Below are 27,364 nucleotides of genomic sequence, written 5' to 3'. Positions count from 1 at the left end.
TCATTTCTCTTTTCCATGACCTCACGGGAGATAACCAGGTATATAAAACAATCTTTTCTAGGTCAAATGTGACTGATGATGGGCACAATGGTTTTGGCTTCTCTTGAACAACAGTTTGGTTGCTTTGAGGTACCTGCCAGAGATTTGGATGTAAGTGAAAGTTAAAGGGTGGAATCAATCCCAGGGTGTATAATTTTCTGGTTAATGCTTTCACAAATTATCACAAATGCAGTGACATAAATGGCACATGTATTATTTTACAGTTCTAAAGGACAGAAATCTAAAAGGAATCTTAAGGAACTAAAATCAAAGTGTCCTCAGGGCTGTATTCTTTCTAGAGGTCTCTTTCTGGCTGAGAAACCAGAGAACCTCTTTCTGGCTGCTTCCGTTTCTGTTTTGTTTTTGTTTTTTTTTTTTTATTTTTTTTATGTTTATTTATTTTTGACAGAGAGAGAGACAGAGCATGAGAGGCGGAAGGGCAGAGAGAAAGGGAGACACAGAATCTGAAACAGGCTCTGGACTCTGAGCTGTCAGCACAGAGCCCTTCATGGGGTTCGGACTCACAGACTGTGAGATCGTGACCTGAGCCGAAGTCGGATGCTCAACCAACTGAGCCACCCAGGTGCCTCTGGCTGCTTCCATTTCTAGAGGCTATGACTTTCCTTGGCTCCAGGCCACATTACTCCACTCTTTGCTTCCAGAGTTTCCTCTATTATAGCCAATTTTCTCCCTGTTTCCATCTTTTTTTTTAATGTTAGTTTTTAAAATTTATATCCAAATTAGTTAGCATATAGTGCAACAATGATTTCAGGAGTAGATTCCTTAATGCCCCCTACCCATTTAGCCCATCCCCCCTCCCACAACCCCTCCAGTAACCCTCAGTTTACTCTCCATATTTATGGGTCTCTTCTGTTTTGTCCCCCTCCCTGTTTTTATGTTATTTTTGTTTCCCTTCCCTTATGTTCATCTGTTTTGTCTCTTAAAGTCCTCATATGAGTGAAGTCATATGATTTTTATCTTTCTCTGACTAATTTCACTTAGCATAATACCCTCCAGTTCCATCCACGTAGTTGCAAATGGCAAGATTTCATTCTTTTTGATTGCCGAGTAGTACTCCATTGTATATATGGACATTTGGGCTCTTTCCATGCTTTGGCTATTGTTGATAGTGTTGCTATAAACATTGGGGTGCATGTGTCCCTTCGAAACAGCACACCTGTATTCCTTGGATAAATGCCTAGTAGTGCAATTGCTGGGTTGTAGGGTAGTTCTATGTTTAGTTTTTTGAGGAACCTCCATACTCTTTTCCACACTGGCTGCACCAGCTTGCATTCCCACCAACAATGCAAAAGAGATCCTTTTTCCGCATCCTCGCCAACATCTGTTGTTGCCTGAGTTGTTAATGTTAGTCATTCTGACAGGTGTACGGTGGTATCTCATTGTGATTTTGATTTGTATTTCCCTTCTGTTTCCATTTTATAAGGACACTTATGATTATTTTAGGGCCCATCTTAAAGATCTAGTATAATCTCAAGATTCTTAATCACATTTGCAAAGTCCCTCTTGCTATGTAAGTTAACAGCCTCAGGTTATAAGAATTGAGACATGAGCATGTTGGGAAGTTCTTATTCAGACCACCACACAGGATGCATTCAGTAATCAACTGTGTCACCATTTGCCTGTGACAAACATTTATTGCTTTCATAATCTTTTTATGCTTCTTACTACTAAAAGAAATGTACTTTCCTCCTCAATTTTCCATTTCTCGCAAGTTTTCTATATCAGTAACAAAGTCTTACTAGTTTTGGTTTATTTATTGCTAGTTATTAGAGCCAGAGCCCTATTTCTTTTTTCTTTTTTCTTTTTTTTTTTTTTTTTTTGTTCAATTGCCTTTTCTTATTTTTCATTTTCATCTTCAAGTCCTATTTCATTACACACAGGAACCAACCCATCTTGACATTAAGGTATGCTAACAATTATAAACTAATATTTCTATCTTTTCCTTAGGTTGCTAAAAATACTAAGAATTTTTATTTTTCCTTTCTTTCTTTTTTTTAAATGTTTACTAATTTTTGAGAGAGCAAGAGACAGAGCGTGAGCAGGGTAGGGGCAGAGAGAGAGAGGGAGACAAAGAATCTGAAGCAGACTCCAGTCTTTGAGCTGTCAGCACAGAGCCCAATGCAGGGCTCAAACTCATGAACCACGAGATCATTACCTGTGTTGAAATTGGATGCTTAACCAACCGAGCCATGCAGGTTCCCCTGTTTCCCATTTTTCAAGGCTAAATGAAAAAAGTAATATTGAGAAATGAAGAGAAAGTTTTTATTACTTTTTGTCTTTTTAATACTGATGATCTAGTAGTCTTTACTTGTTCTATGTTGTTTTGTGGTCTGTTTACTAATAAGAAAGCATATATTGATTCACTAAGTACGTATCAGGTGTCTATTGTCACCTTGTCCAGTGAGAATTTTTCAATAATTTAAAAAAATATGAAAAAGGTATAGGAAAACTTTGGTTAAAGGAAACAGAAACTTATAATAATCATAGATGAAAAACATCATGAGAGTTTTTTTTTAATTACTTCTTTTGTAAACATCTATAGTTTAGCCTACATAATATCTGAAAATTTAGTTATGTGACTACAGTAAGTCAATTTAGGTAGGATAATACTAATTTATGACTAGAATTAAGAAAAACAACAAAGTGACTTTATACTTTCTTAAAATAATAAAATAACAGAAATTTTCATAAAACAAGTTGTGTTTTTTTCCATACTTTCATGAAGTCATTCCTTGGCCTTAGGCTTCTTTCTTCAAGTTTTTCCCTTTCTCTGTCTGTCTCTCCATCTCTCTCTCCTATGAGGGAAAGGATAGACCCTGATCAAAATGCTATGAAATTTCCTCATGATAGAACTGAAACAGGCTTTAGAGTTATTCTAGTAAAATAAACATGCCAGGATTCAATGATTCTACAACTTTCTCACAATTATACCATATTTATTAATAAGTGACTAAAAACTTGCAGATTTTTTCTCTTTTATTATGCCTTCAATGGATATAGAAAAAGTTACCCAAAAGTTACAGCCTAGTTCATTTTTTTTCCTGTAACATAGAGCCTTGGAAATTTCATAAAACATGGTGATTTTGAGTTTTTTTTTAAGTTTTATTTTTATTTATTTTGAGAAGGATAGAGAGCAGGTGAGGGAGGGGCAGAGATAGAAGGAGCCAGAATCCCAAGCAGGCTCCAAGCTATCTGCGCAGAGCCTGATGGGGGGCCCAAACTCACAAATCTCGAGATTTTGACCTGAGCCAAAATCACAAGTTGGACGACCAACTAACTGAACCACCCGGGCACCCTATTAAAAGTATATTTGTATGAGGTATATGTGCGAAGATGTGTATGAGTTTACATGTGTATGAATATTTTAAAATTAAGTTTCCTCCGTTCAAAATCAGTCCTAAAATTACAGATTCCTTTGTTCCTTTCCATTTTTTTTATTCCTTTAACAGAGTTACTTAAATATGGTTGAAGTTTATCTTCTTCAGTAAGAATCAAAATTATTTATTCTGGCATTTTCTGTTAATGTACAGTTTCTGCAATATCTTAATTTGTGTTTCTTTTGTAAGCTTTATTTGCTTTTGTAAAACATTTTGCTATGTTTATGTATTTTTGTATTTTTCAATTTAATGCTTTTGTGCATTAGCAAGATGAATTTACAGTGGAAAATACGTCAGAGAAATTATATAAGCATAAACATCATAATTCTAGGTAAATTATGAATGCCATGGTGCTTAAAGTAGTGGACAATTGCATCCGGTTGAACAATTAGGAAAACTTCAAATCAAAAGAAGCATTGAGTCCACTTTGAAGCTTAGTCATTTATTGACTTACCATTATCAGGGCATTGTGGGGCCAGGGCAATGTGTATTTCAAGAACAGATAACAATAAGTTTCATATATGATATGTTATATTATACACCATATATTACCTTATTACTCAAAGGATTTGACACACATTTAAAATATCAATATTGTGTGTTTCAAAATTCAAATAGAACTGGAAAAAAGGAGGGTTTATAATTTCATAACATTTTAAATATGATGTTGGAAATTATACTCTTCAAATTTTATACATGAAACAATTGTATACATTAAACCAGAAAATGATATATTTTCCTAGTTATGAAAGATAGAAATTCATTAATTCATTCATTCAATGCTATTTTATGAAATCTCAACTTGAATTTTGTTTCATTTCATTATAGTCAAATGTGCACAAGAAGAAACAATGAATTAAATCCTTGAAAAAAAGCTCTTTTATTCAGTGATTAGATATATAATTTGCTTCTGAAATATCTATTCACAAAAATCATGAGTTACTATAATTACACTTTGAGACTACACACATATGCCTGTGAGAAAAATTAACTGAATTAACTAAACTGTGCCATAAATTTATATTCAGTTTCAGAAATACATTAAGATTTATAAAATGGGTATTTGGTCTAATTCTGGGTAAGTTAACTTACAGCTACTACAGAAAGAAATGTTCTGTGATTAGTGACTCCGTGAGGAGTTTGCAACAAGTTTAACATAATGTCAATCCTTGCAATAACCAGTTATTTTTACCAACAAAAAAGAGTTTATTGGGGAATAGCAGAGGAATTTTAATTTGGGACATGAAAGCTATGGAAAATCAGAAGAGACAAAGGCAAGGTCAGCTTTTATTAGGTTTTAGGAGGAAATTGAGGAGGACTGTTTGGAACAAAATTTCACTGGAAAAGAACAAGAGTTTGGGATTGTGAAGATTTCTCATTGGCTGCCAGCAGTGGTTAGTGTGTTGTTGCTGGGGGAGAGAAAGGGATTTTGCTTATTTTTCTTAAAAGCAAGAGATAAAATCCCTATGTGATAAATGTCCCTTTTTTTGTCAAAATAATTCTTCCTTCTTCCTTCTGGTTATGCAGGCTGCAGTGAGTAGTATGTGCATGAGAACCCCCTTCAGATCTTCTCAATTTCATGATAAATGAAGTTTTCTTTCTTTCTTTTCACATTTTCCCCTTTTGATCAAGATCTTTCCTCAAAAGCATCATGGATCTAGGGTCATTTTACCACATTTAGTGGTTTTGTCTCTCAGTGCCAGAATGGACTTTTCCTGGCTGTCCTGTCCCATGTGCACGTGAGGAAAAGTGTACGGAATGGAAATTGTGAAGAGCACATTCTAGCGATAAGGAAGGTAGGAGGAAGAACGCTCAGGAGTGTTCCACCTAAAATCTGTGCCTTATCAATGTCGTAAGTGTTGGAGATCATCTCAAAGGCCTGAGCCAGCATCACCCAATTTGGTGCATTATTTCTGCAGCAACTTGATAGGCAACAAGTACAAAATTTAAAATTGATTAAACAGGGGTGCTTGGCTGGCTCAGTCATTACAGCATATGACACTTGATCTCAGGGTTGTGAGTTTGAGCCCCATGTTGTAGGTAGAGTTTACTTAAAAAAATTGAGGGGTGCCTGGGTGGCTCAGTCAGTTAAGTGTCCCACTCTTGGTTTCAGCTCAGGTCATGATCTTTCAGTTTCATGAGTTCAATAAGTAAATTAATAAAATAAAATTGATTATACAGGAACAGAATAATGACCCCAATTTGGGAAATAGTCCTAAATCAGAACCCCTAATCTGAAGGTTACCAGCTGCATAAATCAAGGGTCCAAGTACTATTATGTGGCATTCACTTTAGCCAGTGTGGTCATTCTCTGATTTTATGCAGTTAGGTTTCTACTTACCCAGAGAAATTTATCCATGTGCAACAGGTGGTATTTACTAACACATGAATGATTTCTTACTCAGCAAGTAGATAATCTTGAGCTATCTGACTATGCAAAGTTACTTTAGCCAATGAGTCCAGTGATAGTTGTCAAGCTGTTATTGCTTTGGCTGTGGAATGGGCTAGCTTTCCTAATATTAGGGAAAGATTTTTCCTTATGCATTTACTTGCATTTACTCTAATGCATGGGAGAAAGGCTGTCCCTAGGGAAGCAAATCCAGAGTTATGTATGCCTCCTGAAAGTTCCTGTTTAAGATGGCTACGGATGTTCAATAGAGTGGACCAAAGGGAGCTTCTGATTTTCTATGGATATTAACAGAGACAGGTCCCAATAAGCATGGACCTCTGCTTTGTCAGCTATCTTAACATTCTCATGCCCTTGGGAAATGCTGTCCACCTCAAACAGAAATGAAACCAGGTGGAGTGTAAGGATTCCAGCCAAGGTCTGGTTATTGATAGATTCATTAGCTGGGATTTCCTGACTGACCCTTTCAAGCCATGGGTCCAAGGAATTGAGATAACATTCTGAAAGCCTATCCCTTCCTAAGGAGATCTTTTCTTAAAACCTTGCAAAGAGGTATAATCCATTTGTACTTCCCTTGGGTTCAGTGAAACAGATCATATTTAGATAAAGAAAAGAATGTGGAGGGATAAGGGTCATACAGCAAAAGTGGAGGTGTTTAGTTGAGCTAGCATGGTTATAACTGGGAAAAGGTTGAAACAAGGTATGGGAACACCAAGTTGTAAAAACCTAATCTGATAGGAAACACCCATAGGCTCGCAAGTATAACTGGCAGCGACATTTGGGACTAAAGAGACATTAGCTACAGGTTAAGAACACAGAGTCTCTGACACTGAATGAACAGAACAGAGTTTCTGGTGACAGATCCAACAGTCAGAGATGTTTCCCCCTTTTGCAATAAATAGACTGAGAAATTTAGATAAAAGCATTGTCTCTCCAAGAGAAAAAGGGAAAACAAACAGACAAACAAAGTAAGAAGCAGCAGCAGCAAGAAAGCAAAAAGACAGTCCTGGTCTGCTCAGATTGGGAAAGTTGTCTCCTTTTGCTGTTGTATGCTTCGGTTCCTGGAAATCTTTACTTTCAGGTCACTAGTTGGTGTGCAGGACCAGTCTGGGTTTGGTACTTTCTTTAGATATAACATGTAAATCCAAGAGTTTATTCCTTGGAGTTTGTTAGCACAAGGGTTGGTTAACAGTAACTGATAGGGGTCTTTCCAACGGGGTCACAGAAAAGTTTATCTGGAGATGTCTTTTCCAGTAGATGAAGTCTCAGAGTTGCAAAGAATGATGTTTAAGGTCTCTCTTTCAGAGGATCACATTGACAATATTGCTGTATTCGGTTAACAGAAACAATTAGGTTTTTACAATATTGAAGTATATGTCCTTTTTATAGGCTGTGTATTAAGAGAAGCAGGAACAAGGTTCATTGGGCATCCTATTACAAGAAGGGAGTTTTACAGAACTTATGCAAATGGACACATTGTCATGAAAAATAAGAATATTTGATAAGAGTTTCAGAATTTGGGAGAAATTTGGTAAGAAGAAAGAGTAAATGCTTCAAACTTTGTTGTAAAGATACACTTTACCAAATCTCAGTTAAGTTAAAGACAACTTAAAGGAGAAGAAGAAAAGGGGTCTTTTTAATCTGGAAAACAAAACTTTGTAACAATCAGTTTTCCATTAGGGCTTTGGAAATTCTTACTAGTTCAGGGTTATGATCTTAAATGTATCAAAACCTGTGTTCTAGAGTATTCATCAAAGTCTTTTTCATGAATCTGTTTGAAGATGAGGCACTTAAAACAATCGCCTTCAGGGCTTCCCAACTCCATTTTAAATGAGGTTTCTTTTATTTATTTTCACAATAGGAGTAACTAGAGCCAAAAAGACAGACCCCAAAATAAAAATGGATAAATCAAAACAGAGCCTATAAACTTACTCTTCTTCCCCAGGTTTTTATTATTTCAATATAAGAAAAGTCGTAGAGGAGAGAAATCAGAGAAATTAGGTTTTCTTTTACTTTTTCTATTTTTCCTCTTCTTCTCTTCCTTTTTCTTCTGAATAACACTTGAAGATCATTTGGATTTGGATTTTGGAAAGACAGAGCTAGAAAAAAAAATCTGACTCCACCAAAAGTTGCAGTATCTGAGTAATTTACCAATAAACCAAATATATCACTTAGAAGTAATTAATATGTAATTGAAAGGAATCTATTTAATTTTTAAACTTAGTATTCTCTTGCCTTTATTCTGGTAAGTGCATCCCTTTTGGGAGGCAACAGCTTTGCCAAAAATGGTTCTTATGAAGCTGCCAATCATATTATCTCATCCAACAAAACCCAGAATTTGACATGGGAGCTAAACTAAGCAACTGTTTTTCTTGAGTATTATTTTCCCAAAGAAAGGACATTTAAAAAATATAATTTATGTTAGTAATGAATGGTTTATTTTACTTAACACTACACAAGTTTGCAAAATATTATATTATCAAGTAAATACTTGTAATTTCTATTGTTCATTAAAACAAAAATGTGGGGCGCCTGGGCGGCTCAGTCAGTTGAGCATCTGACTCTTGATTTCAGCTAAGGTCATGATCCCAGGATCTTGGGATTGAGCCCCATCTTGGGCTCCATAATGAGAGTGGAACCTGCTTGAGATTCTCACTCACTTCTTTTGCCCTTCTCCCCATCTTGTGCACTCTCTCTCTAAAATAATAAAAAAAAGTTTACATATGACATTGAAATATTTATAGCATTCTAACCATAATCTTGCAAGATAGTGAAGTTGTCTCTATTTTATAGGTATGGAAATGAAAAAAATTTTCTAGAAGGAAAATTGGTTTTCTATCAAGCTCATTTTATGCTGGGGAAAATTTATCTAGTTCAAATTGTCTCTTTATATATAGAAATATACTTTCCTAGACTGTTATAATGTACATGGTTTTGTAAATTTTACAGTTGTATAAAGACAAAACAATATAATTCAGTTATCCTCACTCCTAGTTCACTCATCCTCACTCCTAATTTATCTTTGAACACAAATACATCAAAATATGTATACATTATACTGTTATAATCAATGGCCCTTCCATCAAATAAATAATTGATTAATTAAAGAATTGCTTACTTTTTACAGGAACTCTGCTAAATTTTGAGACAAAATGATCACTGCTACAGATCTCTAATTGAATTTATAGTCAGTCATCCAGGATATACAATCAATTTAATAAAAAAATAGAATACCATGTGATGATTTCTGTGGTATCAAAATAAGGATGTTATGTAAGAAAAGGAGAATAAAGTCCAGTTGAAGAGAATGAAGAAGATAGAGAACTAAAATACATATAGTAGTTATTCCTATAAAAGAACAGTTCAGAAGAAGAAAATACATTTTCTACATAGGGGAGTAGCAGTTCTAAAATCCTACACACACACACACACACACACACACACACAACACACACAAGCAGATATACTTGAAAACTTTTTTGGGTTAGAAACTCTTCATAGTTAAGTGAGAACCATATAATGGAAGTGTTGAAAGTGATATAAGGGCTTTACTCTAAGTATATTGGGAAAACACTAAAAGATCTTAATAAAGTAAATGGAATAATCAGATATATATATTTAACAATCACTCAGACTGTAAATTGGAGGATGGCTTGAGAGGAAGGAGAAAAGTCTAACAGAGGAAAAATGTTGAGCAAAATGAATATAGAGAATCATATAATGGATAGAAACATATATAAATATAAATACAGGAAAGATTAATATGGTGTGTTACTGTCAAAAATTTTTGCTAGGTAGCTTAAAAATATAAATGAAATAAACACATTTTGTGGATAAAGTCATGTACCAAACTGAATAAATAAGGAATGGAAAGACTGAAGCTTCACGTGGTACACAGAATGATGCCTTAATTCTAAACATGTCTACATCTTAATTCTCAAGTATAACAAAATATGTGTGAGATCTATGTGAGGAAAACTACAAACTCAGAAGAACAGAATCAAAGAACAATTAAATATATGAAGAGATATTCCATATTCATCGATAGGAATACAATATTAGCATGATATCAATTCTTCACATTTGATCTATAGATTCAATGCAATACCAACAAAAATCCCAGCAATCTATTTTGTGGGTGATTAAAAGCTAATTCAAAAGCTTACAGGACAGGCAAAAATTCCGGAATAGCCAACACAATATTGAAGAAGACAAACATTGGTGGACTGACACTACCCAACTTTAATACTTATTATAAAGCTATAGTAGTCAAGACAGCAGGATATTGGTGAAAGAACAGACAAATAGATCAATGGAACAGAATAGAGAGCCCAGAAACAAATCCACATTAATATAGTCAACTGAACTTTGATAAAGAAGCAAAGACAATACAAGGAACCAAAGACAGTCTTCTCAACAAATGGTGCAGCAACAACTGGAGATCCACATGCAACAACAGCAAAAAAGTGAACCTAGACACAGATCTTACACCCTTAACAAACATCAACTCCAAATGGATCACAGACATCAATGTAAAACACAAAGCTATAAAACTCTAGAAGAAAACATAGGACAAAACCTAAATGACACTGGATATAATGATGACTATCTAGATAAAACACAAAAGATATGATAATGAGAAAAAATAATTAATAAATGAACTTCATTAAAATTAAAACTTTTGCTCTACAAATACAATATGAAGAGACTAAGACAAGCCACATTAAAGGAAAAATATTTGCAAAAAATGTATATGCTAAAGGATTGTGATAAAGGACTATTACCCAAAATATACAAAAAAATCTTAAAACTGAAGAATTAGAAAACAATTCTGAAGAATTAAAAAATGGGCAAGGACCTTAACAGACACTCTCCAAAGGTACACAGAAGGCAAATAAGCATATGGAAAGATGCTTCACATCATATGTCCTCAGAAAATGCAAATGAAAACAACAGTAAAATACTACCACACACCTGTTAGAATGGCTACATTCAAAACCATGACAATACCAAATGCTGGTGAGAATGTGGAGTAACAGAAGCTCTCATTCACTACTGTTGGGAACGCAAAATAGCACACCACTTTGAAAGGCAGTCTGGCAGTTACTGACAAAACCAAACATATTCTTACCATATGATCCAGAACTCATGCTTTCTGATATCTATCCAAAGGAATTACAAACTTATTATCCATACCAAAACCTGCATACAGGGGCTCCTGGTTGGCTCAGTTGGTTGGGCGTCCGACTTCGATGCAGGTCATGATCTCGTGGTTCATGACTTCTGGCCCCGTGTCGGGCTCTGTGCTGACAGCTCGGAGCCTGGAACCTGCTTCGGATTCTGTGTCTTTCTCTCTCTCCAGCCCTCCCCTGCTCATTCTCTCTCTCTCTCTCTCTCTCTCTGTCTCAAAAATAAGCAAAACATTCAAAACAATTTTTTAAAAAACCTGCATACAGATATTTATAGCAGTTTTATTCACGATTTCTAGAACTTAGAAACAACAAAGATGTCCTTTAGTAAGTGGATAAATGAATAAACTGTGGTACATCCAGTCAGTGGAATATTATTAGGCACTAAAAAGAAACAATCTATCCAATCATGAAAAGACATGGAGCAACTTTAAATGCATGTTACTAAGTGAAAGAAGCCAATCAAAAAGACTACATACAGTATGATTCTAAATATATTACATTCTGGAAAAGGAAAAACTAAGAATACATGAAAAGCATCAGTGGTGGATAGGGGTTGGAGAGTAGGGTGGGATAAGTAGGCAGACCACGAAGGCCTTTTGGGGGAGTGAAATTACTCTGTATGATACTATAATGGTGGATGTATGCCTTTATACATATTTCTTTTTTTTTAATTTTTTTTAACGTTTATTTACTTTTGAGACAGAGAGAGACAGAGCATGAACGGGGGAGGGTCAGAGAGAGAGGGAGACACAGAATATGAAACAGGCTCCAGGCTCTGAGCGGTCAGCACAGAGCCTGACGCGGGGCTCGAACTCACGGACGGTGAGATCATGACCTGAGCCGAAGTCGGCCGCTCAACCGACTGAGCCACCCAGGCGCCCCAGTATTTCAAAACTAATTGGCAACATGAGTTTTGCATAAGATTGTGTAACACCAAGAGTGAACTATAATATAAATTGTGGACTTTGGATGAAAATGATGAGCCAGTGTAGTTTCATGAGTTGTAAGAAACGTATCACTTTGAAGAAGGATATTGATAATGCAGGAGGCTATGCATGTGTAATTTAGAGGGTAGGCAGGAAATCTCGATACCTTTCCCTCAATTTTTCTGTGAACCTAAAATTGCTCTAAAAATGTAAAGTTCTGGGGGAATAAAAAAGAGCATGGCAGAAGTGATGCTGCATTACTTCCAAGGTTACATCATAAACATAGGGCTTCCACATGGCCTTTTCTGTCCTAGAGTGCTTGTCTTTAGAAATACATATCATGCTGCAGGGAAACCCAAACTACCTCTTGAACTGATTTCACAATTCAAGGCTCGTAAACAAAGAAACTATGGTCCTAGTTTGACAGTAACAATCAACAACTAGACAAGTGAGTTCATGAGCCATCACATGATTGCAGTACCCAAACTCTGATTCTTCAACCTCAGGCCATAGAGATCACAGAGCTTATACAAGGAATCCCCACTCTGCCTTTTTCAATATTCTGATTGATAAGAACAATATGGGTATTTAGTGACAATAAATTTTAGGATAACTTAGTACAGTGCCTGAAGTATGTCATCTTTGTATTGATAATCATCATTATCAAGTTTTTACTTCTCTAATGACCTACGTTAGATTCTGTCCAACAGTAGAATAATTGCCTCACGTAAAACCTCAACATGCTTGTCACTTTCCTGGATCATTTCACAAAACTGGTAAAAATTCCAACCTTGGATTCAACTTTGACTAGCCACATGTATACCTATGCAACTGAAGATATCTGGAAACCAAAAAATAAAACTCAGCTATGCTCGCTGGTCCATTCTTTAAATCAGTGATGACCAAGTCAGGTGGGCCTTTTATATTTGTTCAGAGCATTTAAAAAGAGGTCATTTTAGGGACACCTGGATGGTTCAGTTAGTTAAGGGTCCAACTCTTGTTTTCCGCTCAGGTCATGATCTCACAGTTCGTGGGATCCAGCCCTGCGTAGGGTTCTGTTCTGTCAGCACAGATCCTGCATGGGATTCTCAACCCTCTCTCTCTGTCTACCCCTGCCCCCACTTGCTCATGCTCTCTCTCTCAAAATAAATAAATAGGCATCAAAAATAATTTCAGATGAGGTCCTTTCATTACATTACATGGAATAAATAATATGTGTGTCTTATTCCATCTAGTACAGTTGACATTACAACTTATGTTTAGATCTTATGTGAATTTGCTGTCCTCCAGTAGGCTGTACTTTCTTATCCATTCTTTTTCATAACTCTTTTTGTGGAAATTATATTTGATTACATTCTGTTTTATAAAATGTATCTTAATTTTATAGTATTAATATTAACAACTTTAGAGCATCACCCTATGGTTTCTTTGTTTTTTTTTCTCTTTAAACACATTAAAATAAAATTAAAGTGAGGCACTCAATTTATAAATTTTTGTGCAGTTTCATTAAAAGAAAATAATATTACAGAAATGAAAATAGAAGGGTTATATAATTTCACTTATGAAAAAATAAAGGCTCATAGGACAATATTATATATCATATAATAAAATATTGTGGTAAATTATAAGTGCAATTTTGATCAATGAAACTTCTGCCTCTGTGCAGCATGTTAACTCTAATCTATTTGAGAATATTATTCAGTGATAATTACAGTTCTTCATTAGAATAAAATAAAATAATGAATCTTAATAATGCAGTAAAAGTAAATAACCTACATGATTTAGTTATATAACAAAATATTAAGATATGTAAATGATTATATTATATAAATTTTGAACCATAATATTTCCTCATGTAAGTGCCATATCACACTAACATAAGTACTGGATCTATATATTTGACTGGGGGTTTTCACTTATATCAGAAAATGTGTATATATATATTCAGAAGTCAATATTTAATCTTCACTCTGTTTGTATTTCATTCTCTATAGTAAACCATATGGACTAGACTCATTTATGTTTCTAATTAGAAGACAAATTTTCTGAAACTCTGTATAATAAATTATTACAATAGAGACATCTCACTTGTACAGGTGGGATGCCAGGAAAAGACAAATAGTCTAAAGTAAAAAATGATAAAGGGAGCCCACAGAGATATACATCAGACAAGTCAAAAGCTTCTTGGTTCAGTGAAGGCTCCTGGCAAAATCATTTAACACATAGTTTTAAAGTATTATATATAAAAAAAACTTACTCTGCTTTATATAGAAACTGTGGTCTAGTGATATATTATATATTGTTTGATTGATTTCTTTTAAAATTAGCAGTATATTAGGCTGAAATGGAGAGCCAATAGAAGTGTTAACATAATTTATTCAGGCTGCAAATGTTAAGTAGTTTTATTCATTGCAGGAATAAATCTATCCCTCTGTTTGAAAGTATCAATTAAGTTGATGGCTAAAATTCATTAAAATAGATGTATAGCATGCTATTCAAGACAAGCAAATGCTCCATCTATCACTGATAAGTAAATGATTGTAAGGGAAAAAATGATATGGAAAAGATGGCACTTTAGCTTTCAATTTACAACAAATTAGAACCAAAGTATATGGTTAATTTACACTGTAAATACTAAGTACAAAGTCCCCATAAACATTCCTTGAATTTTCAAACATGTTTCCTTAACTTTACTGTTTTAATTAGCAAATCTATAGAATCTTACTTTGTATAAGTACATTTGAAGCAGAAATTACTAAAAAGGAGGCAAAAAATTCAAATGGTCTTATTTTCAGCTAAAACAATACAGAAGAAACCATGTATTTATTTCTTGTGAAATGATGTGTTTTAAATAATAGTTTAAATGTGTTTTGATAGTTTTCAATGTATTCATAAGGCTGGAGAAAAAGTATCATGACAAGAGATTTCACTACGATTATCATTATTTTATACATTAAATTAAATTCAGAAAAGGTAACTATTAGTCCATAATCACTAGCTACCATTCTGAGTCAAGATTGCAACTCAAATCTACATTCCAAAACATGTGCACTTTCCCAAATGTCCAGTCATCTCATGTAAAACAATTTTGGATAATTGGTAAGATTCACAATTCAGTTGAAGCCATCAGAAAAAGAAAAGATTTACCACCCTCCCACACATACTCATCTTCATCATTACTAGGAAAAAGCATATTTCACTGTCATTTAAAAATACAAATCATAATGTTATTTCACTATAAAACTTTAATTTACATAAATATTTTCTGTTAATTCTTTTTGTGTGTTTTTAAATAAAAAGGTTTGACTATGATGCTATCAAAATTTTATTCCCTTACAGCAAGTGGTGATTCTTTTTTTTAATTTACATCACAGATTTGTGAGAAATAAAAATGGCACTGATAAGAAAAATTGTATTTCTAAGCCCATATTTCTCTTTTTATTTCCTTTCCTTCTTTTTTTCCTCTTCTTTATTTGTCCCTTCAAGTTCTTCTTCTCGTTCTCATTCTTCTTTGCAAACTTCTCAAGAACAAAGAAGTGTTTCAAATCAGGAATATATGCAATTGCCATATAATGGGAATTGGAGGTTATTGATTCCAGGAGACTTTAAAATAGCATTGTTTGAGGTATGATTTTTGGGTTCATATTTTAATATTTTAGAGACAAGATATTTATTACTACCCAAAAAACTCACACTTCTACTGTTTTGTTGTTACACCACTCACTTAAAAATATCTTTCTAACACACCAAAATATCACTTTCCATTACCTCTGTCTGTTGACAATGTGTGCAGTTCTCTCTACAAGATTGACACCAAATAGGTGTGATATTGTATTACGATTCAAAATATTTGCTGCTCCTCTTGGGGAAGGATTATACTGCTGCACCTTATCAATGTCAATGTTGGCAGCGTAATTTGCAGTGACTCTTTCTGCAGAATGATAATCCTTCCATCACTGCCAATTATCTCAGACTTAGTAATTGTGCTTTGTGATGATCCATCTAGAAAGAGAACTGTACCTCCTTGGAGTTTGAAATCAAGAGAGGTCATGTAAATCATTTTAGCCAATAAAATTTGTGTCAAGGGAATATGTGTCACTTCTAAAGCTTTAAGCTCACAGTTAACTTTATCTCTTTTATCTCTCTTACCTAAACTTATCTCTCTTTTTGTAGTAGGGGTGCATTCATTTCACAATGGACATTTAGCATGAGATAGAAAAATAATTTCTTTTCATAGACCATTAAGTCTTAGAGTTGCTTATTAACACAACGTAGAATATTATATCCATACTAACAAATGTTGTAACTGAACTTTATTAAAATCAATTTGGAACAAAATAAAAATTAGCTTAGTGTGGCACCACATTTTTTGTGATGAAGAAGTGATGGAACTTGCTTTATTGTGAAGGTCAGATTATTTTTTTATGATAGTCTGCATAGGATGAGAAATAAAATTTTTGATTTAAGAAATTTATCTAGAAATTCCTTTTGATGGCATTGTGATTGAATTTTTGTTCATATTGTAATCATTTATGTTGCTACTATAAGGTCAGAGATGATGGCTCTGTAAATACATATCATTTAAATCACATTGATTTTGAAGAGTGTATTAGCCAGGGTTATCCAGAGAGACAAAATTAATATACATTTTTTGATACATAATTATATTACATTATATATTATATTATATTATATTATATTATATTATATTATATTATATATATGTATTATGTACAACCCTTATGTGTGTATATGTTGACTCTTGAACAACAAGTGTTTGGACTGCACAGGTCCACTTATACAGCACAGTGCTATCAATGCATTTTCTCTTTTTTATGATTTTCTTAATAACATTTTCTTTCCTCTAGCTAACTTTATTGTAAGAATACAGTATATAATACATATAACGTACCAAATATGTGTTCATCAGCTGTTTATTGGGAAGGTTTGATGTCAACAGTAGACTATTGGTAGTTAAGTTTGGGGGGAGTCAAAAGTCATATATGGATTTTGACCATAATGGGGGTTCAGTGCCCTTAAACTCTACATGTTTCAAAGGTCAGCTCGCTCTCTCTCTCTCTCTCTCTCTCTCGCATCTATCTATCATCTATCTATCTATCTATCCATCTATCTATCTATCATCTATCACCATCTATCTATATCTATCATCTATCCATTTACTTTAAGGATTTGGCTTACATTACTTTGCTGCCTAGCAAATCTAAAATCAGCAGTGTGGCTGAATGCTGGAGACTCAGGAGAGCTGGTGGTGCAATGAAATCTGAGGTCAGTCATCTGGAGAATTTCTTCATGTGCTCCTCAAAGACTCAAATTATTATTATTTTTTCTATTCAAGCCTACAATTGATTGGATGAGGTCACATTTCTGAGAGCAATCTGCCTTACTCAAAATTCACAGATTTAAATTTTGACCTCATCAAAAAACACCCTTTAAGTTGACACATAAAATTAACTATCATGAAGATATATTTATATTTATTCACCTAGATTAGTAGATAGGTAGACTGTTGTAAAGTTGGTAAATAATTACCTTGTGATTCATAAAAATGAAGGATGATTTTAGTTTTTATTTGGAAAAAATTTTAATTTGCTATTATCTTGTCACTCAAAATCCTAAGCTTATACAAAATGTATTGTCTATTAAGTATTTTTGATACTACTATATATACATAAATAAATATGACTTTAATCACATGAATTTTTAACTCAACATGCATTTTTTTTTGTTTTGAGAATGAGTTTCAGACCTTTAAATAGAAATTTGTTAATAAATGTTTGAAAATCCTAGTAAATAATATAGAAAAAAAGGTTAATCTCAAAAAGGAAACTCATTTTGCCTTAGGTAGCACACTCTATAATATTTATATTTAAGGCAATTAAAAATCCTCTTGGCTAATTATAAAAAATTAATTTTGAATCGTAACCGTTATGTTGTTATCTCCTTATAAACCATTTAAATTCAGCTGCAAGCTGTGGCACTTCCCAGGTCTCTTTGATGAACATAACTCAAAAATTTTGTTGTTGTTTTCCCCCCAAGGAAAGGAAGTCATTTAAAAAATAACAGTATAAGACAGTTTGAAAATGATCTAGTTCCATTCACTCATTTTACCAGAATTAGCAGTTATTATTATTATTATTTTAAATCTAGAAATGTAGAGACAAGTCTGTTGTATCCATTTTATCATTTCATTTTTCCCCAAAAGAACCACAAATGCTCAGCTATTCTTCTCAGTTTATTTTCTAAATTTCAAAATCCATCAAATATTAAGTAAGCATATACTATAAGAAATACACTTTACGAAGCATGGTGGAGAGGAATTATGTGTAGGAAGAGTGGTGAAGAAGTCATTGCCACTCTCTCCCCACTCTGAAATATGATAGAAGCTTTTTTTTTCTTAAATATGCAGCAAAAGTATTCAGATTATTTAAATTAGGATTAGTAATATCTTGTTCATTGGAATAAGAAACAAATTATTTTGAGAGTTTATTGTTGATGTAATTTGAAGAGCTATAATTTTTATCTTTACTATCTCTATGGAGAAATAGATTTCATTGTTGTTTATATTTCTCTTACATATTTGCAAATACGTGAAAAACTTCATTAAATTAGCAAAATGTGTTTCTAATACCTCTGTGCCTCAAAATGTTATGTGGTGATTTGAATTTTTAAAAAATGAATTAGCAAAACGTCTCCTTTTTTTTTTTTTTTCCTTTCCTAGTAGATAGATCCAACCTAAGCACAGTTAAAGAATAATGTTTTAGGCCAGTGAGAAATTTTAATTATTTCTTTGGAGTTCTGAGCAAACTTTTTTTTAATTATCTGGACTCCACTCCTGTTCTATCACATTATAGAATTCAATTTATATTGAGACTTACATCTTAGGACTTTGTGTTGTTTTCAAAAGAGTATTTATTTAATAAATATCTTTAAAATACATTCTACATCTACAAAGTGCTAATGATAAATACCCTATATCTCAGTTTTATCTAAAACAGGGGAACAGAGCATGATGGAACACTCATTTGTAAAAGCAAATATGTCTTTCCCCATGAGAAGGCTACAAGTTTATTGACAGTCAATTTATAATATGTTGTCATAATCCTCTTTACACAGTTTTCTCCAAACAGGATTTAACACCGCTGGATGAAATTAATTTACTGACTTCTGTGGTGTAAGATTGATTCTGTTGATAGATAATCAGATATTTATTTAGCTTCCACTGCGGTTTAAAAGAAGTTGCCTCAGTAGATGCAGGTAAGATAAGATTGAAAGTATAAAAGGAACTAAAGATCTAATTTACTTTAAAAAAAAAAAAGGATCTACTTTAGTGACTTAAATTTCTTTCAATATTTCTCTATATAAGAGTTTTATCAGGTTTGCAAATAGAGTAATCATGTTATCATGTATACAATGGTACATCTGAGAGCAAAAAGAGTCTTGTTGATAAATAATATTTTAAAACAGACATAAATATGCACGTTCCTGGGAAAACTGGACATAAATTCAACTTATCTATAAATGACTTAAAGAGAAGAGCCATTTACTTAACCATGATATCCTCAGGACCCAATCTGGCACATAATGGGCACTTAATAAATATCACTTGAAATAAATGATAGGTGAATTTTTCAAAAAATAATCATTATTTCTTCTTTATAATAATTTATTCATTACAACCTCTATCTATTACACCTGTAACTCAAATTCTATTAACTCTAACATTTTAGGGAATAGTCCGTATATTAATTATTTTAGGTCAATTTATATTCTGTGAAATAATCTTGACTGCATTATATTAGTATTCACTTTCACCCTTTACTGAAATCAGTTTGTATATCAACAAAATATATGCACATTGGCCTCAAATTTCCAGATGTAATTGTCAACTTACTGACAGATTTGGAATAGTGCAAAGTTTGGTAACTTAACCTTGAAGTGCCAATGTCAATAATTGGTCTCAGTGCAGAGCCCAATATGGGGCTTGATCCCACAAACCACGAGGTCATGACCTGAGCTGAAATCAAGAGTCACATGTTTAACAGACTGAACCACCCAGGCACCCCATTGTCTCCAATTTTAAAAGCCTTAGTATTATTGCTTGCTTTCAACTCTGAGAAATTAATGTTTTTTTTTTTCAATAAAAATATATAATAAGCCAATTGATAGGACCATACTGGAGATGTAGTCTTCACTGGGGAAGAAAAGCACTGCCATTTGTGATGAGCACTGGGTGTGATATGTAAGTGATGAATCACTTACAGGGATTCTACTCCTGAAAACGGTATTGCACTGTATATTAACTAACATTTAAATAAAAAATTGAACAAAATAAATAAAAGCACTGTCCGGTAACCAAATTTAGAATCAATATTTATAATTAATATGAAGAAATAGCATCTTAATTATTCTTTTTTAAAAAATTTTCCTCCCAAGTTTTTTAAGCTTATTTATTTATTTTGAGAGAGTGAGCACAGAGGAGAGGCGTTGAGAGAGACAAAGGGAGAGAGAGAGAGAGAGAATGAGAATCCCACGTAGGCTGTATGCTGAGCACAGAGCCAATGCAGGACCCTATCTCACGAACCGTGAGATCATGACCTGAGCCAAAGTCAAGATTCAGTCAACCGAATGAACCACCCAGGCACCCCTAAAGGTTGGCGTGTTTGTGTGTGTGTTTTATGCTTTCATTCTCTTGATTAAAACTGGTTGAAAATAGTTCCGTGTTCACTGATTTCAAGTATATAGAACTGAGCTATAATTTATTTTCATTATTCATAGAAAATATGATTTTGAGTCTTCAGTGAATATATCAGTATCTGATTAGTCATCAAAACATTTCACTAGCTAATAAGATTTGTGGTGGTGGTGGTCGGGGTGGATATAGTGGTAGTCGTGGTATCAGTTTCGGTTTTATGCTTAATTGTTTGCTGTTTTTGCTTTTTGCTTTTGTTTTGTTTTTATTCCTACACCTTTAAAAATAATTCATCATCACTTTATATTTTATCCATTAAGAATAATTGATGACACAGGAGACATAATTGAAATCTCCTAAAGGAAATACTTTGGAAAGAGTATAAAGTAGTATGTCTTGACTTGTATAAGACCTCTCATGTGGCCGATATTTAGCAAATACCTGCTAAAAATGGTTGAATTATAATGCTTTCTACCATATTTGGAGAGACAATTGATTAAAGTATGTTTAAAATTTTATGCTTAATCACAATTTTAAAAATATACCAGGGTCTGAAGTTTTTTCATAAACAAAAGATTGTTTTACTCTTATCTAGATTAGGTATGTATACATTTCTAGTATGATGACTGCTTGATTAGCTTGGCTTTCCCAGAGCAGAACCTGAGACAAAAATTTTTGTTTCAGTTAGCAGGCCGGGGACTGAGGGGAAGGCGACCAGGAAGGAGGGAATACAAATGTAGGATTTGTTCTTGAGTTAGCAATTACCATAGGAGACCAGTTCTTATTTTTCTTGGTTCTTCTGAGAAATTGTATCAAAAACATCTCAAAATTTTTTGTGATGAAAACTAAAAGTAGAAACATCTATTCCTTAGATTCCTTTACAGTTAACTGTGAGTTGTTCCCTTGTGTTAAGGACACTACATTTTCATTTTGCGCATTTAAGAGGGCCAAGGGAGTGCACTCCGCTTTAGGAACCACAATGTGATGTTAGAGAAGCTTTGTGAGGAAGAAATGATGGTGTGTACTTGAATCTCTATAAACAAAACAAATAAAATCTTGCACAGAAAAAAATGCACTTTATCTGGGGTTGTAATCAGGATTGAGGCTGAGAAGATGTGAGGCAGTTAACAGCAAAGATTTAACACAGTCTATCCTTTGAACTGTTCACATATGCATCTGCTGTCCATTGAATCCAAGCAATCACCACACACTCAAGGTGGCAACAAGCTACAATCTCCATGTAGCAATTCAATGCAGGGGGATAACAAGCTGAAGCTCTTGCTATGGCAACTGGCCCTGAAGACATTGTTGATATTATCTTCCTCTTCCTCATCAGTTCCCTTTAGAGACAATAAACATTTTAGTTAGACCACGGGGATGGCCAAGACTTTCTCCCTGAGGTCAGGGAGCCTGAGTTACCTCAGGGTAACTTGCTTTTGTTCGGCTTTGATTTCTTCAATTGCCTATTCACAATCTTTATCAGATGTGGAAGTCCAAAAATAACCTATTAATCTTCTCTTCTATTGTTTAGTAATCTACTTTAGTTTCTCATAGCTATGAGGAAAAATTAAATGTACCACTAGATCCTTCCTTTTTTAATCAATTTTTAACATTTATTTATTTTTGAGAGACAGAGACAGAGCACAAGCAGGTGAGGGGGAGAGAGAGTGAGATACAGAATCCAAAGCAGGCTCCAGGCTCCAAGCTGTCACCACAGACCCTGATGCAGGGCTTGAACTCATGAACTGCGAGATCATGACCTGAGCTGAAGTCGGACGCTTAACCGACTGAGCCACCCAGGTACCCTCCTTCTTTTATTTTCTTCATATTTACTAGTATGAGGAGACTGATGTGATCAGGTATAACTTACAACTTCAAGTTTAGTAAAATCTTAATCTCTCTGCTGGTGGAAATTTCCCTCCAAGGAACTATGACCTCTAATCCAGCACAGCCAGTGTTTATCAGGATAGGAAGTAAAATTTGTATAATTGAGTCAAAGGGAATGATTGATTTCCATTAATTCCTTAAACCATAGCTTTGGGAAACCTAGCACCACATACTACTTTTTCAATATGTATACTGCATCAGCCATAGTGGATGGTTGGCGGCCAGTGCCTCAGTGGTAAGATGAGCTTAAAACTACATATATATAATACATATACTATATATATTGTGTTCTAGAGGATATTATCCCTCCTATGCAGGATGCTAGTACCTTCGGTAGTCTTTTAGGGGTCTTTAATCATTTCATTGGACCAGAACAGTTCAGTCTATGAAATATGGTGTGACCAATAAATTCCATGGTGTTTCACCTAAAGACATCTAGATGTGAGACAATTTTGTGAAGAATTTCATGGCAATAAATAACAATTCTGCAAATCTTCTGTTGGCGGTACAGACAGAGGCCCTGCATACAAAAAAGGAGAAAAGACAAATCCATTTAGTTAATTTTTAAAAAGGAATCCAAGGATAGCCGTATGTTGGGAATCTTATCTTTCTATGAAAATTAAATGATCAAGTATATTTCCTGCTGATCTGCATGCTAGGAAAATGTTCCTTCACTATTATTCTTTAGATCCACCCTGAATATGGCTTCAGTGTGGCAGCAATTTATCTTCAGCTTATTCTAACATGGGAACCTGATTCATCTGTCAACTGGATATGAGTTTTTTCATCATTCACCAGTTGCATGGTGAAACTCCATGAGGTTGGGCATCAGTGTAACAGAGTTGGGTGATGGGGTAGACTAGGCCACTCGTTCATAGTATTTACTTGTGCCTTCTTTACACATGAAGTTCTTATCTCAAAAGTATCATTTACATCATATTGGATCCTTATATCTGAGAATATTGCTTTTTTTATGGTCTGCTCCTTTCATATACTCCTGAGGCTGGCCACTTGATCAGAAGCTCTATGTCTATTAGAGTTTGGTAACAAGTAAGGTTCTGCTTTGAAAATGTTGAATAGTTCCTGTTACATAAGACACAGACTTTCTCTCAGCCACAGCAGTCCGCACTGTGAGTCTTCTATTGCAATCTGTGTTAGACTCTATATAACAACCTCATCTATAGTCGATATAGCTCTAACATCACTGGATTGGCTGGCTGACATAGCCCATGCAAGAGTGCAATTTTAACCATGACCTTGACCTGCTATAGAGCCCTCTAGTGCATTATGTACAACTCAAAACTTGCAACATTTTGATTCACCTAAATAGGTCCAAAGAGTTATTAGTTTTTATATTACTCATTTATTCCCAGTCTGTGCCTCTGTTCTGTCTAGTCTCTATTTTATGGATTTTTTTTCTAATTCTATTTTTTTTTTTTACCTGTAGATGTATCACAGGGCTCAATTCTTACTTCACTCTTACTTTCACTCTCAGTTCTTAATTCATACTCATGCCTTTTATCACCATCGCCATCATGATTTTCACTTGCTCAAGCTTGTGAGCTACATATTCAACAACCAATTGGATATTTCCTTCTAGTTGTTTAACAGAAAAGTGAACAAAAGTATTTTAAAAAAACATATATCATATTACATTATACTTTTCTCACTCCAGAATAGAATGCAGAGTTCTGGTAGTGGATATCTATATCTATCTATCTATCTATCTATCTATCTATCTATCTAATCTATCTATATTTAAAAGGGCATTTGTTAAGTGCTTAAGAAAAGAAAGACCAAGGTAAACTCAATCACTTCATATATAAAATATATTGTGTATGGCAGGAGAAGCTACTCTTTCTTTAGCATGTTTGTTTGTGAATTATGTTTATTAAAGCAGTCGGTTGTTTTTAATGTCTTTGTTCAACATGGCCAATCTTTTTCTTTCCTTTTTTTTTTTTTTTGTTCTATTTTTGCAGCTTGGTAATTCTGCGTGCCATTATTCCTGCCAAGCAGGTTATAGCATTGTCATATTGCTAGAGGTCATAATTCAATATATATTTTAAATGTTTACGCTTTCTCTCTTTGTTAGTTACCCCCATTTCACCTTTTGTATATAATGTTTTACAGGAATGCTTTTGGATTTTATTTGTATTTATTCCCTGTAAATCTTCAGCCTAGTAGGCAAGTGAACTAATAACCGTCTCTTTATTGCCTGAAGACTGGCTGGCTTCCAGTACCTCATTGTTAGCTGATCTGTTTAGTCTTTTCATGTTATTTGTTTAATAGTATAATTTTTAAAAGACCCGCTGAACACCACTGTTTTTGATGTTTCTCCTAATAGAACTACTACATGGGTACAATAAGATGTTTCAAAGGTCAGAAACAAAAGCATGAGAATAAGCCAATTGAAAATAAAAGTGTGTTGTTAAGACGAAGTTGTAATTCTGAAGAAATACATAATTTTGGTCAGAGCTAAATAAATAAAAGATGTATATCCATTTTCTGTTATTTGAGACAGTTTTTTTAAATCCTTGTCCATATATTTAAGTCCTTTTCATATGAAATACTATTGTATTTTTTCCTTACTTATGTTTCTGGTATTTTACTCAGTTTTCACAGAGTGAACATTATGAGCTTATATCATTTTTACCTGCTAGAATCCATTTGTATTGAAAGAAAACAGTTAAGTGTTATAAATATTTTATTTGGGATAATCTTATTTAACAGATGAGAAATTTTCATCCATATGGTTTATTCCAACTTATTTTTTATTTTAATATGTCTGTTTTTTGATAGAAACAGCTAACTGTTGCACATAATATTCCAACTAATATATTTAAAAAGCCCTCAGGATTTATATCCTTATGGTTGTTCTCTATTCTATGTGCTTAACTTTTACTAAGTTATTTAAAAATTACATTAAAAACAATACTGTTATTTAACACAGTTGACAGGATCATCTTTGGCACATAAAAATTGGTTAGAGTTCAGTATTCTGTGAAATGCATGCAATATTACTCCCACATTACTAGAATAAAAAAGTATAAAATTAAAGTCTTGCATAAGCTCTTGGAGTATAAAAAGGTTTAGATATAAGAGGCTCAAATGATAATTACCAAAGCACAAAACAGTTCATTAATTACATAGAAATAATAAAATTTGTAAAATGATGAAATCTGGAAAGTGATGAAGGAGAAAAGGGGGAAAGTTTGCTTTTATCTCTTTTTCTTAGGTATACATTATAGAAGGAAAAGAAAATGTAAGAACTTGGGAAATGATTTCCGTCTCTTATTGTAGTCACTTGACTTCTATGGCCCTGTTGCAAGATGAATGCTGATGACTAAATCCATGTGGGCTATAACATCATTAAAAGCTCACTCTTGGCAGCTTTAGAATCATGGTGGAGCAAAAGTGGAGAAAAAAAAGATCTCTTTGGTTCCAGACACTCTCCTGAAAAAGAGGAAGGCTTATCAGGCCCTTAAAGCCACTCAAGCAAAGCAGGCACTTTTGGACAAGAAAGAGCAGAAGAGAGGAAAAGAGCTCAAGTTTAAATGACTGGAATGGTTCCTACATGATTCCTGGAGGCAGCAACATGACAGGATGTGACTTAGATGACCAGAAATAAACCTCATGGCTTGGAAGTGCCAGATAAACATTCCTTGGCCTTTGTTGTACACATCAAAGGATTAAGAGTGAGTTCACTGGTGTAGAGGACCATTGCAAAGCCTCACCTGCAGATTTTCAGTGGTATCTTTGCCAGAGTGACCCCACCAGACCATAAAAATGCTGCATATAGTGGAAACTTATGTGAACTAGGGATTTCCAAATCTGAACTCTTTCTGGGAACTCATCTTGAAATGTGGACAAGCCAAGATCAAGAATAAAATCATCCCTGGGTTGCCTGGTTGGCTCAGTCACTTAGATGTCTCTTGATTTTGGCTCAGGTCATTATCTCATGGTGTTCCTGAGATTGAGCCCTGTGTGGGAGTCCATGCTGTCAGCTTGGGATTCTTTCTCTCTCTGCCTTTACCCCCGCTTACTCATGTGCATGTGCATACTCTCTCTCTCTCTCTGTCTCAAAAATAAATAAATAAACTTAAAAAAATAATAAAACCATCTATTTGACAGACAACACAGTGATTGAGGAGTACCTGGGAAAGTATGGTGCTATTTCTTAGAAGACCTCTTTCATGAAATTGCCTTTATGGGGAAGAAATTCCAGGTGACCTCTGAGTTCTTATGTACTTTCTATCTCTCAGTGGCCTGTCATGCTACCAGGAATAGAGTGGGCTTCCTCATGGAAGTGGGCTTAGCTGCCTAACAAGGTGAACGCATCAATCAGCTCTCTAGGCAGCTGAATTAAACCCAGAATATCTGAAAGCACAGCACATTGGAGGCATGTGTTTTATCTTTTAGAATTGTTATTTTCTGCTTTATCTTCAGAAACTAGAGTGAGGGGCCAAAGAAAAGATGATGATGCTCCAGGCAGGCACTTCTCATCACAGCCCAGTTCCAAGGAAAAGTTCCAGTGTGTTTTCTGTGTTGAATTCAGCAAAGGACTCATGCCATGGAAGAGGGAGTCCTGCTATGTCACATCTCCAGCCTGGGGATTAACATTGGTAAATGAATTCCTAAGCATGAATACAAGACAGCAGTGGACCAAGCTCAAGAGCGTACTTGAAACTGGGGGTCCCCAGGACCTTGTTTTGGAAGGAACTTGAAATACAATTACAAAGAAGAACACGAAGACACCACTCTGTTGTCTCTGCTGTGAATCCATGTTCTAACTTTTCAGTGACAGA

At 34.3% G+C, this 27,364-nt stretch overlaps 1 pseudogene; it reads left to right on the top strand.

Moving 5' to 3' along the window:
* The first annotated feature begins 87 nt into the window (after positions 1 to 87).
* On the top strand, positions 88 to 26,925 carry LOC122218434 (annotated as a pseudogene).
* The last annotated feature ends 439 nt before the right edge of the window (positions 26,926 to 27,364 follow it).

Source organism: Panthera leo, chromosome B1 (assembly GCF_018350215.1).
Source record: "Panthera leo isolate Ple1 chromosome B1, P.leo_Ple1_pat1.1, whole genome shotgun sequence".
Classification (NCBI taxonomy): domain Eukaryota; kingdom Metazoa; phylum Chordata; class Mammalia; order Carnivora; family Felidae; genus Panthera; species Panthera leo.
This window is presented reverse-complemented; position numbering and strand designations above follow the sequence as displayed.